Source organism: Pseudochaenichthys georgianus, chromosome 6 (genome assembly GCF_902827115.2).
Source record: "Pseudochaenichthys georgianus chromosome 6, fPseGeo1.2, whole genome shotgun sequence".
In the NCBI taxonomy this organism is placed as follows: domain Eukaryota; kingdom Metazoa; phylum Chordata; class Actinopteri; order Perciformes; family Channichthyidae; genus Pseudochaenichthys; species Pseudochaenichthys georgianus.
In genome coordinates, this window is record NC_047508.1 from 37,811,853 (window position 1) to 37,825,964 (window position 14,112).

The following is a 14,112-nucleotide window of genomic DNA, read 5'->3' on the forward strand; positions in this document are numbered from 1 at the left end:
GCACCGGGCAGGAAGTGGACCGGTCAGAGCATCCGGCCCATCCGCAAAATAAACTAATGTTGCAGACCCATCCTTCCGTAGTCTTTCAAGTAGGAGGAGAAATGCCAGCGTTCTCCTCCGGTTTACAGGCACTGTGTAAATTATATATATATAGAATAATTATGATGAATGCATTTTTTACCACTAAAATACGGAAACACATCTTTGATTCATGTCGTTTATAGCTGGGATATTACAATTATTATTAGCTTTGTCTGTACAACGTAGCCTGTCCAGGAAATATGCCCAAATCAACAAAAATTGCGACCCGGCAGGCACGACGCTCCGCTTTTGAAACGCGCCCGGTAGGGTATGACACCGGAGGAGGCCGGACCAAAACCGCGGCGCAGACGGACCCGGTGGAATCGAGGGGTTAACCTATCACATGCAATATGTTGGAGCGATAGCCAATAAAAGTGCATGTGTTACATATGCAGGGCGGTCCCTGGCCAACTTGAGCCCCCACGCACAGTTATATGATGAGGCCCTCTGTTTTGCGAGCGTCGACGGGAGGTGGGGGGGGGGGGGATCGGGGGCGCTAGTGGAGCCTCGCAGCGGCGAAACCGTGCCGCGCCACATTAATTGCGCCACATAAGCGCATAGGTGCGTCTCAGTGGAGGCTCCCTCCACAAGATGAGGCCCCCTCTGCAAGGTGAGGCCCCACGCAGTCTGCATGATCGGCCTGTAGGGAGGGACGGCCCTGTACATATGGGATGTCACGATGTTACAGAAGAAAATAAAGGCTTCAAATGGAGAAACGCCCCCTGGCATGAACTTTGTGATGTTAGCCTTTGCAGACCATTGACATGCACTCCAACCTATAAAAACACACTAACCACAGGCATGATGGAGACCATGTTAAACATGTACTAGCTGCAGTTTTTGAAATGCCTTAAAGAGCACCAAAAGTCATTCTACTGGCGATGCATTCTGGGAGATTCTTTGGTTGGGATGTAGTGATGTTGATACACTAATTAACTCATTTGATATGAGCAGATCAGATGTTATGACTCCCAGTGAGATGAGTAAGTGTTGTTGAGTCTCCAGTGATAAAACCCTCACACTGTTGTATGTGAGAGGGTGTCGTGTTGTTTGTATCATTCCCTCTTTTACTGTGCTCATAGTTGGATTTAAAATGTGTCACAGCCAGCAAAACCAGCTCATTTCAGTGCAGTGAAGTTAGAGACGATGTTAGAATAAAGTAAAATGCCGTGCGCTGCTTGCCGATCAGCGGGACCGTCTCATAATTCGGGTAGAGCAATAATACTCACAGGCAGTAATTGCTGTCCTGCTGATTCCAAAGAGCTGCTCACTGTGCAGATGGTGGGAGGCTGGAGGTGTGAGGTGGGCTACGTCTCCCCGTAATCCACATTCCCCCGCAGCGTTCCCCTTTCACTCGATCAGACACCTGCAAAAACCAAGCAACAGTGGAAACTTAACTCCCAAAAAATAAGATCAGATCAACAGTCAGGCACTTTCTTTGTGCGCATCGTCAAATGTATTGCCGAGTCATTTCTGAAAGTGAAACATGTGCTAAAAAGGTCTCCTATTATACTGTTTGTAATCAATATATGACAGGTCCCAGATATATTCAAACATGTCTCTGAAGTGTTTGGCTCCAAACACCAAACAGATCATTGCAGCATTACCCATAATCCCCTCTGTTTCAGCCCTGCTTCCAAAGTGCTGATTCTCTGTCTGTTACTTTAGATGAAAATAAGGAGCCCCTCCCCACACCCCTCTGAGAGACATTTGGTTACAAAGAACACACTGGTGCTCTAGGAGGAGATTCAGGTGATAAGGTGGGGGGGGGGGGTACCTTGGTTGGTGATTGGCTAATGGTCACACAAGACAACACATCGTTATGACATCACAAAGTGGCCAAAATCTATATAGACAGGTTTCTATAGAAATGGATCAGGACAAAAAGAGAGAGAATCTTTGTTCCTGAAACTTTCAGAGTCTCTTTACACAGAGGGGACACATGTTGATGTAGAAGAGACACGGAGAAGAGGGGACACATGTTGATGTAGAAGAGACATGAAGAAGAGGGGACACATGTTGATGTAGAAGAGACATGAAGAAGAGGGGACACATGTTGATGTAGAAGAGACATGAAGAAGAGGGGACACATGTTGATGTAGAAGAGACATGAAGAAGAGGGGACACATGTTGATGTAGAAGAGACATGAAGAAGAGGGGACACATGTTGATGTAGAAGAGACATGAACAACTGGATTTTAGACAATAGGTCCCCTTTAAGTTAAACTGCAGCATGTAGCGAACTCCTTGTTCAAACAACCACAATCTTATTTCCTATTCTCTATATACAGTAAATACAAATGTTTTAATAATGTATCATCAGATTGTATGTGCATTTAGTTTCTTGTATTTTTGCATTTAAAGCACATCCCTTTTGTTGGAGTAAATTGCTATTTAATTAGTTTCATTAAGTTAAAAGAAATTTAGAGGAAGACCCGTTTCAACGGTTGTTCACTGATCTCAAGAAAGCTTCTACTGAAATAACTTAAATTAACAGTTTTATTGCCTGATTTTTTGAGAAGCTTTTACTAGAGGGGACGCCCTGAACAGCCGTCCGGTCACATTGCCAAGATAATAAAGTCTGAAGATGGATGTCTCTATTAAGGTTTATTGGCCACATGATGTCCAATATTCACTTTTAATGTATTTCTGTTTTGGGCTCTTTGGTCATTAGCTGCTTAATGCTTCAATATGTCAGTCACCGGTTAGTCACTTAATGTGTCTGCTGTCTAATGTGTGGCAGAGTACAGTGGTTATAGGAGATCTATTTACTGGAAGCAAAGGCCTTCTGTGGACAAACACAATGTCAAAGAAAATCGTGAACCAGACATTAAAAAGACTGCTTAGTTAAAGGATATGCAGGGTCAAATAACACTTATCTGTTGCCTCTTCTCTACAAGCGATGACTTTCACATACATGTTATTCAGTTTGAGATATTCATTATAAGATATTTAAAGAATACCTGAATGATATTCCAGAGAGGAGGCAAATGTTGTAAAAAGTCTGGCTATCCAGTGATTTAAACTGATAACTTAAGTAATTCATGGTTTAAATCAAAATTAATGCAACACACAGCCTTCCAACTTACTGCAAGGACATTGTTATTTCAGAGAAGGAATTCACGGAAATAAACTAGGCATACTTAACAAAGTGGAGTCTGCATAAATGTACCTTAGGCTAAAATAAATAATAAAACTTTGAGCATAAAAAAACCAAACATCAGGCATTTACATTTAAAATATGGCCGACCATTTATTTATGAATATATTTACACATGCAGCAACTTCGTGTTAAAGAGAATATTTTTGAAAGGAGCACAACAGTGTGTCTGGGTTTCACATACTGGCTGCCACTAATAACCACATGCTCCATTTCCCTCTCTGCGGGGGACTTACGATTTGAAAAGCACAAAGACACCTTCGGAGGATGCAGATGCCACACTTAATTTGTTCTTTCATTCCAGAAAATAAACAACTTCATGGTGAAATTATTGATATTCACATTAACAATAATTGATTTTGTAAAACAGTATTTTACTCCAGATGCTACGAATACGCTTTGATGACAAGTTGTGTCTGCGATAATGAAAGACGCCGAATAGTAATTATGTGTCATGACTTTTACAACCACAAATATCCGTAATATCATTACACCAGCTGAGCAACATTTATCAGCAAGCGGGGTAAAAGGCTGCGACCATCAAATGGATTTTCAAACATTTGATCTTCCACATTTTGATATGTACACACAGAACTAGCTGATGCATTTAAATCAGAAGGGATGAACTTCCCTTTGATTTCCTGGCTGGGGGAAGTAAGACCTTGGATCCAAAGCAAAGTGCTGGAGCATCTGTGCCTCTGTAACTCGTCTGCACAGTATTTGGCAGTAATGGTCTGGAGACACCTTGTTCATCCTCGGCAAGATGTTCTACATCTCATCTGCCTCATTACTGGCAAAACAATTAATTTCAATTCATGGTATTTGGTTCCAGATTATTTCCAGCATCTTTTCCAGTGTGCGTGTCACGTTGCTGTGTTCGTGACATGATTTGCTTTAAAGATACAGCTGCAAATTCTGAACTAACATTGTACTTGTATACGGTACAGTTATTTTTGAGGCATGTTACACATAATTAATCTAAATAGTTATGGTGGGTACAAAATACCTTTAAAATACATTCAGTTATAGTAGTCATTAATTAAATATCCACTTACTGATACCTGTGGTGGGATTACAAAGCTTGGGAGTCTAATGTTTGTACGTAACCAATGTATTTACAGAGGACAGATTATGCTTATTCTCAGGTTCATATTTCCTGTCTCTAATGTGACATATTTCACCCTCTGTTTGACACCAGAGTCCATTCTGCTCTGATTGGTTAGCTGGCAGACTGATTGGTCCACCACTTAGAGGTGCCCCCCTTTAGCATATCACGTACAATGGGCAGACCAGTTGTATACACAATGACCTATATAACCCACTACAGTAAAGGGAAAAGCCTCAACATAATCCCTACCTGTGAACAAACTACATTGTTGGTAAGCACAGTAAATATTTCTGCAGAATTGTATTGAATCAATAGTGGCAGATAATGAATTGGCTCAAATCCTGGAGTCAAGGGAAAATCAAGTCATGTACTATCTACAGCTGATTTTTTTAACCTAGAATTATGTATTCACCCATGTTTGATTGGAAACGATGTAATCTGATGTGAGGTATTGTGCTATTCCCCCTTTGGAGCCCTCACAGCTGTATTTAAGCATTTAAGACCTTCCTTGCTGAAATAGCAGACATGTTTTGTTTCCCTTTGTTAATACATACTGTAAGGAGTTGCTTGAGGGAAACCAGGAAGTCAACTCCTTTATCAAAACTGCTGCCGGGTATTTTAAGAGTGAAGCAGAGCCTGATAAGGGAATTGTCCCATTGTTTTCTTACTTGAAAACCGTCAACTTGGGTATGCAAAAAGTATTCCTGCCACTCTGTCACATTGACGGGACCTCCGAGAATATCACTCTTACTACGCCCGCTGTGCTACCACAACCACGGCATGCAGAGTAGCAAGCGTTTCACTCTGACGTATGATATTCAAAGGCAGCAAGGACGACTAACTGACATTTTATAAAATTAAGATGAACTTTTATTAATCCCTCATGGGGAAATTATTTCTCTTATTACACCTCGGTAGCACTTGGTCTTTCGGGGACTTGAACTGGTGACCTTCCAGTTCCCAAGCCAAGTCCCTATCGACTTCGCCACCACCGCCCCATGAGTCAGAGTGGATAAGAGGTTTTAGTGAATAGCCGGAAAAAACAACTGTACAACATCAACTACTTCCTTCACAACCTTGGTAGAGTTGCAGGTAAAAGAAGAAACCTATACACACAACTGAGTACTAGGAAAAGAGGAGATTAATCATTCACAAACATCAGCACAACAATTAACACTTAAAATGGACAACAGGGAATCAAACAAAATGGAAACAAGAACTGACGACTTGGATATTTTGTGAAAATTCCACCAGTAATCATGACAGCAAAGTAATTTCAAGGGTACTGTAAGAGAATGAAATAATAAATAGCATAGATGTATGCATAAGTGAATTATGAATCTACAAGAACATTAACCTCAGGGACAAATAAATTAACACTTTCTCAGTGTCTATGTGCTCGTATGATTTTACAATCATCTCCATAAGCAGAAGTATTTGCAACTGATAGCATGGACCTTTTTCTTCCCCCCTGTGTCTGTGACAAAATTAGACTATCTCTCCTTGTGCACATGGATGACTGACTCCTTGGGGCCGGTACCATCTCTGTTGCATCCCCTCCCTCCATCCCAAGGCACAGGCAGAAACATTTCTATTTTCAACAGGATTAGCTCTCACCACAAGGCACCTGAAAAAGCATCACCCGCATGGCACATGCCCCCAGGCTCCCAGCAGTACGTATCATGGCCTCAGTGACTAACAGGGATCCCGGGGAGTTTACCTAACAGTGGCATGCACAGTAGGGAGCACACTTCCAACCTCCATGAGACATCTTTCAACCGCCCCTGTCTCAACCATTAACCACGCAGGATTTTTGAACTATTTTCCAAGCAGTAAATAAATCTGTGGCTGCAAGAGAAAAGTGCACACAGTCCCTTGGCAGTTAACAAACGCCATATGGGCGTTTGTTAACGGGCGAAGTCGATAGGGACTTGACAACTGGAAGGTCACCAGTTCAAGTCCCGGCAAGACCAAGTGCTACCGATTTGTCCCTGAGCAAGGCACCAGGGGCCGTTCAAAATGGCAGCACTAGGATGGGTCAAATGCAGAGAAACATTTTCCCCACAGGGATTAATAAAGTATATATAAATAAAAAAATAAAAATCTAAAATATTTCTCATTTACTTAAAAGTCAAAGTCAACTTTAATGTCAAGCTTACTCAGTTTATGTTTACAGACAGAGGGATCGAAATTACTGTTACGGTGTGTGCAGAAGCAGGACCCAAATGCAGATTAAAGTGTCAAAAATATCTCCTTTATTTCAAGGCTATACTAGAAACGATACGATACGATATTACTTTATTGTCAGATCAAGTCTGAAATTTGACTTACGTCACAGCAGCTCCATGTCCAACATCAACAGACAAATATGCATACACAAATACATGAAACACAAACATTTAACATAACGGCACAATCAGTGAGAGAAAAACATGCTCAAAGAGCCTTCAGCGTGCATTTGGTCTGGGATTTAGCTCTGTATTCACTGTGCGGGACTGACTGATGCACAAGGGAGTGCTTCAGTCTGACTTTATTGAAACAAAGACAGAACAGAACACTCACCGAAGACCAACACGAACCGATAAAGACAGACAGAAAAACCAGAACTTAAATACACACAAGACTAATCACACAAACAAGACACAGGTGAGGAGGGAGGAGAAAACACAGGGACACCAGGTGAACACAATCGGGTCATAAGACACACCAGGGAAACTAACGACAGGGAACCACAGACAGATCGAAAGACAAAACACAACACAGACAGATCTTGACAATTACACTTCCAGCAATCCCGAATATGAAAATACAAGTATACAAAAGGATTGGTTCAGTATCCCATTTTAATAAAAAAATGCTAGACTTATTTCAGAGCAGCAAAATAAATAAATAAACAAACAAAAAGTTGTTAAGATGACAGCTATGAGTGTGTGTCTAATTCCTATGTCATTTTACAAGAAACACATATATGTGTTGTTCATGATAGTGATAGTAATCCCTGTTCCAGTTCCTCTTATCTTCATTTGGGGATAAACTTTCTGTCAGTTTGTTTGCATTAAACACATAATCGGGCCTCTGTAATCCTCGACTAAAACTTCCTCAAACAAGGGATGAAAATCACTTTGAAAGACATTTTGTATATTTAAAAAAGTCAGCAAGTATCAGATATTACAAGCATAGATATTCTGCAGAAGGAATTCAAATGATTTACCTCCCTCACAACAATTAACAGCGTTAACAATGGCTTGGAGGTGCCTCAGAGCGAGACACTTAACCCTAACTGCACCACAGGGACTGCTCACTGACCTGGAGTATACACGGCTATTACACACTCACGCTCCAAGGCAGGAAGTGTTTTAACTGATTGAGTAGGTTGGTGTATTTTGAAAATAAAAAGTGAGTGATAAACCTTCACTAACATAATAAAAAAAAAATACAAGTGGATAATCAGCAGCTGGATGATCTGATAAACCCTGGAAGTACTATTTCATAGGTAAATAAACACATCTGGAGACATTTCACTGAATTCTTTCATACACATTTTCAGGTCTTCATTTAGTGAATAAAACATATCCCAATAACTGTATCGGTCTTTATAATCACTGTATCAATAATAACTTAAAGGTGGGGTAGGTAGGTTTGAGAAACCGGCTCGAGATACACTTTTTGTTATATTCCATGGAATGCTCTTAGCATCCTGATAGCAATGAATATCTGAAGTCTTTGACAAAAAATCCATAAAAAATGGAATCTGTGGAAGCCGTGGAAGCCGTGGCGCTGTAAAAAGCACGACCAATCATCTGAGCCGGCCCCGGCTAAAGTAACTGGATGGCCTACCTGCCTGCAGCCTTCTATCTGTGCACAAACTTATCTCGTGCCCTCATTGGTCATGTGCGCGTTCGTGTGTGTTGGAGGAGGGGCTCTGTGAGGAAGTGGCAGATTTTCTCCGGTTGTGTATTTTCTAATTCTAGCGCACTCGAGCTGGTTTTCTCCGAAATTACCTACCCCACCTTTAAGACAGGGGTGGAGTTTCCATAAATTAAAGAAAACAATACAATGAATATTATTTTAAAATTGAATTCCACTAAAAGAGATAGCCAGGCAGTCTGGCCCTTGTTTTCATTCTTCAGGGAGTTAGATGAGAAAATAAAAGCATTCTCAAATTAAATATCCCATATAACTGAAGCCAAGGGAGCTAGCTTGGCTTAGCTTAGCTTAGTATACTGGACAAAGAGTAAAACAACTAAGCTGTATCTAAAGGTAAACAATCAGCCTACCATCAATTCTAAGCTCACCAATCAATATGTGTTATCTTTGTTTTCATGCCTCGGGTATGTGAGCCATTTCCAGTCTTTATGCTATGCTAACTTCCCCTGGCTAGTGGCCGTACATCTACGTACAGATATGAGAATTGATTTTCCTCATCTTCTACAATTGTCGTTAGTTATTTGTCTGTGTGCAACAACACAGCATTTTATATAACACATGTATGGCCATAGCATGAGAGAAAATAAGAACTACAAATCAATTTAAGTCTACTATCATTTCAAAGCATATATTGCCTCTACTGTATATCTCAAATACTACACTGAACAAAAAATATAAATGCAACACTTTTGTTTTTGCTCCCATTTTTCATGAGATGAATTCACAGATCTAAAACATTTTCCATATACACAAAATAACCATTTTCTCTCAAATATTGTTCACAAATCTGAAGAAATCTGTGATAGTGAGCACTTCTCCTTTGCCGAGATAATCCATCCCACCTCACAGGTGGGGCATATCAAGATGGACAGCATGATTATTGCACAGGTGCGCCTTAGGCTGGCCACAATAAAAGGCCACTCTGAAACGTGCATTTTTTCTTTATTGGGGGGGTCTGGGGGGGTCCGAAAACCAGTCAGTATCTGGTGTGAGGGGTAGGGTGAGGGTGAGGGTTAGGGTAATGTTGTGAATCGAGTGGCCCATGGTGGTGGTGGGGTTATGGTATGGGCAGGCGTATGTTATGGACGACGAATCCAGGCCACTCGATTCACAACATTACCCTAACCCTTTTCTCATGTACTTTGGATTTTAAATTACCATCATGCTGACCTTTGAGGGTGAACAGTGTAAAACTCCTATGCATAATCCTCCACCGCTACATAGGTGTACATCAGCTGTTAAGAGGGCTTTATCGTAGATATGTGTCAGGCCACTACTTCATTTTATCCAATGCACTTTCCTATCCTCAAACAATTATTCTGCTTCTATCTCATCAGCGCTAGTTCACTTCCCAGACTTTCAGTATAAATTGTATTACTGAGTCTATTCTCCATAATTCCCCACAGGATTATAATTATTCCCATTATCTATTTAAAATCCCATTGTAGCCTTTCAAAGGTTAAAGTACAGCATATTGAAGCATATCCAGAGTTAACCTATTCCACTATAGACTTAAAAAAGCAGAACATTATTGTAAAACCATATGAATATTTTTAGATGTATTTTATGCATTTTATTTGTCGTTATCAGACAAGGGAAAGAGTAACTACGTTTACATTCTAATGGATGTGACAAATACCACAATTCTGATATATGACATACTGTATGTAGAGGTTTAAGATCCGTAATATGTATTATATGGTGCAGTTTAAAATAACTGCATTGGTTTTCAAGAGTCTATCAAAGATGACCAATGCATGATTTATTGGAGCAATTTAGTAATTTGAGCATACATTTGAAAGCAACATTTCAGCACAATTATCAAAGTAATATTCTGCATAAATGTTCTGTTATCTCGACTAAAATTTAAATGTATTTACAAAGTTGTGTTTTTCTTGTGTCCAGCTTGATTTATGATGCTCATAATAAACCATTTCTATGCAGGAGCTCTTTGTGACAACGGAGAAGATAAATAACACACAACAAGCAGTACAATGCTAATTTGATTTCCCCATGAGGGTCCATGTGCTGATGATGCAGCGTGACAGTCACCTAAACTGGCCAATCAATGAGTTACTAATCGGTACATATCACTTCCTCTCTCACAGCTCAGTGTGAACACAACTGACTAAAAATAGGTATGAACTAAAACAGTTGCAGTTGTGTCTGTAAGGGCAACAGTCTTATGGTCTGACAGGTATTAAAAACAGAGCCATTTTATTTGACTTCCCCATTTTATAACCTATCCTTCTTCCATGTATTCCCAGCCAACAACTTGAGGAGATTGGCTATGTATGTAGTGCTAGTCAAGCTCAAAAACACAATCAAAATAACCACAGTCAGCGTCCCACGAGGTGACCAAAAACCTTTTGACATGCAAAAGCAATCAAGTGCTCCCCGAGCCATTGTTTTCACGGTTCAGAAACCCCGTCCCCCGTCTCATTCCTCCGTAAGGAATCTGAATGAATTGTAATGACTTAATTTAAAAGAGAAACACAATCAAGGTAGTTAGAGGAACCTAGACAAAGTGTTGATGTCAGGGTGTAAGTCATTAGAGTAGGGGTAAGATGGCGGCGGTCACGTTATTTTCCAGCTGTAATTGGAGGGCAGCAGTTTAACTGGGGCAGATGAAAGAGTTGTCCAGGGAGCTCCGCAGGTCCACTTTAATTAACGAATAAGCAATTAATCAATTGCTAATTTGTGAGGGGCAATTAACACAAAATGCGTAAATCTGATCTTAATTGTGCTGTTGTTTGTTTTTGGGTGTGCGCTGTGCCTTTCCAGGTTTCACCCAGCAGCCACTGAAAGGTCCAGAGGTGATTAGATCCATTACCATATGTTCTGGTGATTTCAGCACACAATGAGACATTTGAGCTCTGTCATGACTCACCATTTGCACCGCTCCATGCCAATTTCGAAGTAATCCATCAAATAATTTGCTTCACACGAGCAAATTAATCTTAAATGTATAATTATAATATCGTTAATAGGCTGTGTGTCCCTGAAAATGATGCCTAAATGATTTCACAAATCATTCCGTCCAAAGGTGTTTAGAAAAAGAAAAAGCTGCAATGCAGAATCCACTGCGTCTCTCATCAAAGAACAGTTAATTGTGTTAATGTTGTCCCTTTACACATAAACAGACACACTTATGGGTCATCATATTGAATAACCCCAAGATATTGTTTTCTATATGATTTAACAGATAGAATCAAATGGGACACAACATGTCGGTGTCTCCTAACCCTCAGCAATAATGCAATAATTAAGAAAAAAACAACCCACCTTTTTAATTTAATAAGATAATGTTTTATAGTCATTTTGAAGCAGTGAAGTATATATGCAGGTTCATTTAAATTGCCAGACATAGTTTTTTATTATATGATTTCTTCGTTTTATTAAATTGAGTGAAGAATCGAGTAACCCTTGACCATGGATTTCTTTGTTCCAATGCTCACAATACAGTATCACTCAAAGTTTCCAAGGCAAAGGAAACAGCCACCTGTACCTTTTGTCTTGATACATAAATACTTGAGTGGCAAATTCGAAGATAATTTATTTGTCTAAAATGATATTGAACGTACAGTACAATGGCTGAGTATTGACTCATAACTGCAGGACCTCAGCCAGACATTTCAGTAGAGTCTGCCCTGTAAGCAGATGCAACTTATTTCCTGTTTTAATTTTCCTAATGGGTGTCTGGCTCACAATACAATTGTGAAATAGTTCTCTCGCTTACTGTAATTGCAGTCCTGGGTGGCTTATTTATGTATAAATGCAATTACAGTATGAAGAAAAGTGTATTGACAGGAACAAGCTGCTGAACTTTTTAACTTCCTAAGCATATTTCTAAGGGAATACCATTCTTAAAGTGGCCATAAAAGCACCAGCATCTCTTTGTAGGCGAATGCCCGATGGCACCGATGATAACAAGATGCCCTCACGATGGCCTTACGAAGGGCAACATTGACACACGAATTCAACACAAAAATGAACCTTCGCAAGGTCCATTCGGCTATTTGTTGGCATGCCAAAGATTTTGCCACCGCTCCCGAAGTTGCTGCCGGAGCCTGAGGAACTCCGCCAGCGGTCATACGATGGCTTAAGATGCCCTCACGAATGTCCCGATGTTGCTACGATCACAGCCGAATTTGAACATTTCCTTTATCGTGTGTCCATCGGGTTGTTTTATTGCACAACAAAATCATGTAAACATATTATGTAACCCAATTTGTGTTCTGTGAAACTAAAAAGGATATAATATATTATTTTGAAGGACAGTTGACAGGAAGTTGTTGTTGTTATGGAAACAACATTACGGAGAAAACGTAATTTTCTACATATAAAGACGGATAAAGTAAAGAACAAAGTCTGAAGATATCAGTACAGTATCATAGTACTGTAACATAATTGTTTTTGGTACTTTCGTTGCAGTTGTATGTCTTAAATGTAATGTAAATGTTGCCTTCGTGTGTGGTTCGGGGCCATCTTCGTGCGAAATTCACAATTCCATATTCGTGTGTCCATCCGGTGTCAATTTCGGGACAGTGTGACAGGGGCTTAAGGGAGTGAGCTAAGAGGAATAACCCGTTTTTGGGAACATGTTCAACCTAAACATTACTGCACATTTAAATTGCACGGTATATCTACTAATTCATGCATATCCACTGCACACTCATGCTCAGAACGGTTTGGTGACTGTCTTGAAAGAAGAACCATGTGTAGTTCATGTCGACCTGCATGAATATTAATGACGATCATTACTCATTATAATGCTGGGCCATTATAGCGAACCTACAGTAACCCCTGCTGCCCTCGAGTTGCAAAGCTGCAGGATTTGCAACCTTGGGATCAGATAAATCTCCTCATGATATTGAATGTGGACACTTTATATTATATGAAGACCAAGATACCACAGCCAAAGTAGAATAACCTGATAAAATAGAGCATACATTTACAACCTTGATCTAAAGACTGATAGGCTATATGGCAGGTATGAAATTTAGATAGCAAACACAACAGCAATGGCTATCAACAAAATCACTTCACCTTGAGCATGTGTCTTTGTAGACAAGACGTGATTCATTCCCAGCATCATAACAGCTGCTTTTATCTACATCACAAGCCCTGACTGCAGCAGAATCATATCACCGTGAAGCATGCTGTGCTGTATCTGATGGCCAGATGTTGCTGTGTTTCAGAAAACACAGAGAACCTCACCTTGAACCATCATCATCAAAAAGGTCAGGAACATACATTCTGCTTTGTGCTGACTCAGTATCACTCCATCACTAATACCAGTGGTGGCTTCTGCTGTCCTCCCTCCAGACTGCTCACCAGGCCATTATGTGGGAAGAATACCCACATCACGCTCTTCCTCTTCTGTGTAAACAATCGCTAATTATGCAGTGGCACATGTAGCCCTTAATAATGACTTCCTTGTGACACCATGTCCCAAGACACGCTTACTGTAGTATTATCTCACTGATGCTTAGGAAAGTATTGATATTACTACTGGAGCCTGATACCATATTCACCACATGGCACATAGTCAAATGTATACCCCTAAACATTTAATTCCCACATGGATCGAGGAGTGGTCCATTGAAGAGAAAGAACGGAAGAAAGAGGTGAATTCTGGAGCAGCAGATGGTCTGAAATTACTTGAGATTTTGCTGTGAAACGACTTTAAATGAGTCAAGCTCATCCCATCAGCAAATGAGACAAAGTGCAATGGAGTTTTGTTTTTTGTTAGGGTTTTTAAGGTTAATGGTGAATGTACATTTGCGATTCCGTAAGACTTCCAACTCCTCGCTGTCTGGGGCTCAGAAGTAGA

The 14,112-nt window shown here is 40.3% G+C and overlaps 1 protein-coding gene across 1 annotated transcript in view; it reads right to left on the reverse strand.

Moving 5' to 3' along the window:
• The window catches only part of lingo1a (leucine rich repeat and Ig domain containing 1a), a 147,286-nt gene that overhangs the window by 66,096 nt on the left and 67,078 nt on the right, over window positions 1-14,112 (reverse strand). Inside the window, exon 2 of the mRNA XM_034086065.2 lies at window positions 1,311-1,447. The gene's annotated coding sequence lies outside the window, so the exon portion shown is untranslated. The remainder of the gene's footprint in view (window positions 1-1,310; window positions 1,448-14,112) is intronic.